This window comes from Acipenser ruthenus, chromosome 2 (genome assembly GCF_902713425.1).
Source record: "Acipenser ruthenus chromosome 2, fAciRut3.2 maternal haplotype, whole genome shotgun sequence".
NCBI classification, from domain to species: domain Eukaryota; kingdom Metazoa; phylum Chordata; class Actinopteri; order Acipenseriformes; family Acipenseridae; genus Acipenser; species Acipenser ruthenus.
The window spans coordinates 106,705,728-106,709,610 of NC_081190.1; positions in this window are offsets into that span (position 1 = coordinate 106,705,728).

Sequence of the window (3,883 nt, forward strand, 5' to 3'; positions counted from 1 at the left end):
AGATCGAGGATACCGCAGGGTTGACTCCCATACATCAGCTCAAAGGGGGAGAACCCGGTCGAGCGCTGAGGTACCTCTCTCACTGCAAACATCAGGTAGGGGAGGCGTCTATCCCAATGTTTCTGTTCTTGGTTGACAAACCGCTTTAACGTCTGATTAAAATGTTCCACCAAATTGTCCATCTGCAGATGATAAATGGAGGTTCGAATGGACTTAATTTGAAATAATTTATACAACTCCTTCAAACATTTTGACATAAAGTTCATTTCATGATCAGTGAGGATTTCTTTTGCAATCCCTACTCTCGCTATAATCTGCACTAACTCTCGAGCAATTGCTGCGGCACTAGTGGATCTCAATGGTACTGCCTCTGGATATCTGGTCGCGTAGTCCACCACTACCAAAATGTGCATATATCCAGACCCACTATGTCCATAGCAATACGCTCAAAGGGAACTGAGATTAGGGGCAGTGGGACCAGCGGGGCCAGGCGAACCCGCCCCGGCGCTACTTGCTGGCATTCCGGGCATTCCGCTACATATCGCGCCACCTCACCAAAAACTCCCATCCAATAAAAACGAGCCAATACCCGAGTTTTGTCACTACCTAAATGGCCCGAACATGGGACATTGTGAGCAAACCGCATGATCTCATGTCGAAAAGACTGAGGAACGAGTAATTGTGTTACAATCTGACTTGTACTCGTGGCTTGGGATACTCTATACCAGGGGTATAGAGGAGGGGGCCCCTGATCTTACCCAGCTGGGGGTCGACCTCGGCCTCCATTGTGTAGCGAGGCTGCCCGTTGGGTGACGAGGGGGTGTTGGTCCACGGGTGAAGGGTGCGGGAGTGAGCAGGGGCCCCGGCCTTGGGCCTTGCATCCAGGGTCTGGTGGCTGGCTTAACTGTAAACTAAATGGTAAAATGTAAATGAGAACGGGGGGGGGGGGGGGGGGGAGTTGGGCTCCTGGGTCCAGCGGGAGAAGAAGTTGAGTAGATTACTGAAAGAAAAAAAAAGTCTGTTTGTATCAAAATGGCGGGGTGTGCGAAGTTCATTGAATGGAGGCCTACGTCCAATGAACTTACAACATCTCTATTAAGAAAAATAAATAAAGTAAAACTAACTTTAATTCAACTGAGTTATATGGTGGGTTTACACTTAAAATTATAAAGAAATATCTAACTGGGAAGTTAGTATAATTTAATTAACTAAGACTTAAGGAAAATGAAAGTACATCATACCGATTTGGATTGCCTGTCTCCCTGTGTGTACGTATGTGGACAAAGGGAGCGCACAATTTGAGGCGCGCTTTTTAAAAATGATAGTGAACACGCATAATGTAAGTCTATGGGGAGGGAAGTATTAAAGCTAGGAAAATGGTTTTATAGTCTTTTGAAAGTACCTCTACCATGAAAAATAATGATTTATGACTAGTTAAAATAAATGTAATGTTGCTATTTTGCTTAAAATAAAGTAATAAATAAATATTTTTATATTTACTTATTTGTAATTTGGTATGTCCCAAGGGGAGGGACTAAGTTGGGTATAAATAGCCTGTATCAAGCCCCACACTCAGTGGGTTGGTTTAAACTGGTTGGTGCTGTGTAAAGGGCTGAGGGGGAACCTGATTATCAGAGTATAGCCTCCTTTAGACAGTCAACTGTTTACTGATTTTTCTATTCATTTATTTATTTATTTTTGATTTTGTATTCCTCTTTTGTGGCCACATTTGTACCACGTACAATTTTGTTCCTGTGTTCCTCATTCCGGTTTGGATAAATAAAAGTAAGCCAGCTTGGCACAACAAAAACTTTTCTGCTTGTTACTTTATAACATCTGACACCCATTCCGGGTTTACCCAATCCCCACACAAAAATGTATATATATATATATATATTTTTTTTAATTTAGTCGTCGCCAATTATTATTTTTTTTTTACCCCGGTTTTCACCCCAATTTAGCATGCCCAATTATTATCTGTATCCTCGGCTCACTGCTCGCAACCCCCCTGCTGACTCGGGAAACGGAGGCTGGAACACGCGTCCTCTGAAACGTGCTCCTGCCAAGCCGTCATTTTTCGCACTGCAGATCCACAGCAATGCCACCAGACCTATAGTGCCGGAGGACAACACAGATCTGGCGGCTCCACTGCAGAACCACAGGCGCCCTATCGGCCACAGGGGTCACTGAAGACGCGGTGAGCCGTGGATTCCCCTGCCGACCTAAGCCCTCCCTACCAGGGCAGCGCTGAGCCAATTGTGCACCGCCCCCTAGGAACTCCCGGTCACGGTCGGCTGTGACATAGCCTGGATTCGAACCTGTGATCTCCAGGCTATAGGGCACATCCTGCACTCCGCGTGGAGCGCCTTTACTGGATGCGCCACTCGGGAGCCTAAAAAATATTTTTATATAGCGCTTTTCACGTAAGACATCTGAAAGGGCATCACATAACAAAATTAAATTAAATAAAAAAATAACTTTAAAAGCTTTAAAAAACAAACAAAAAAAAAAGATTTGCCTTACAATTTATATCCAAACAAATTCAAATAATGAAATTGCACATCGTGACTTTTAAAGTATTTTTTAAAACGCTTACAGTATACATATTAAATGCTGAAGAAAGGTAAAAACGCCTGCACCAATCAGCAGCTACACTGACATCTGTTTCATCTAATGGAAGCACCAAATGTTTTTTTGCTCTTGTTTGATTGGGTGATTCAGATGACTCCGTCCAACCCCTCACTCCCCCCCCCCCAAAAAAAAAACAACTCGAGGAGGACTGATGCCTGAGGTTTGACTCGAGGAGGAGTCAGGATTGACTCGAGCAGGGGTGAAGACTGACTTGAGGAGGGGTGACGACTGACTGGAGGAGGGGTGACGACTGACTCAAGGAGGGATGATGACTGAGGATGTCCTAAAATGGACACCGTAAGTTTATCTGTCTCTAGGTCTTGCCTTCTCTTTCCCTTCATTCCAGAAGAAGGATTGTGGAGAAAACAGACTGTTGTATTACCGGCAGACACCCCAATAAGCGAGGCTGTCACCTACTAGAGTTAAGTATCAGTGGCCGGGTAGGAAGACTAATGCTCTTGTAGGGAGGGGCCAAATGAGGGGTGTGTGAATTAGCCCCGCTCAGAGAGTGAGACGGGGAGGGGAGAGCGAGTATTAAGGACGGATCATTTTCACTGTTTTTCCAGGATCACGGACAGAGGGAGGATCTGGATGCAAAGTACTGGCAAGGACCCAGTTGGACTTTCATGGACAAATTAAAATGCCTGCATTATGGTGAAGACCACTTTGGAGAAGACTGCCTTTTGTCCTTTGAGGAACGAGACACTCGGCTGCCATTGTGGACATAATTGATCTACCTCCTAAAAAGGGTGGGCCATTTTGGAATCCTCCAGTGGGACTGAACTATACTGTTTACTTACCGGATATTAAATTACAGCATCTCTGGGAAAACAATTGTTATTTTAGGGGATATAAAAAACTGTGTTCTGTTGATTTTTTGTTGCATGACATAATAAAGAACAACCATTTTATTTAACTGTCTGAGGTGGTCAGGTGGTCAGTCTGAGATCCAAACTACCTGGGGGGTATAGAAGAGAAGATTATTACAAAAAATATATACTTACCTGTAAAGTCACGCAAACATAACCCCTGACAGGAACCATAAATCAAACCTCATACCCAGAATTTAAATGAGTCATGTACTGTGAGTGGATATGGTACATTCTCTATATATATATTTATGAGACAATAATGCGACATAAAAACATATGCGCTTAGGGGAATTGCCCAACACACATCAGTGACATATAGAGTATCAGATTACATTTCAGTATGTCACTTCCTTCCCTGATTTCAGGTAAGTCTTCAGTAA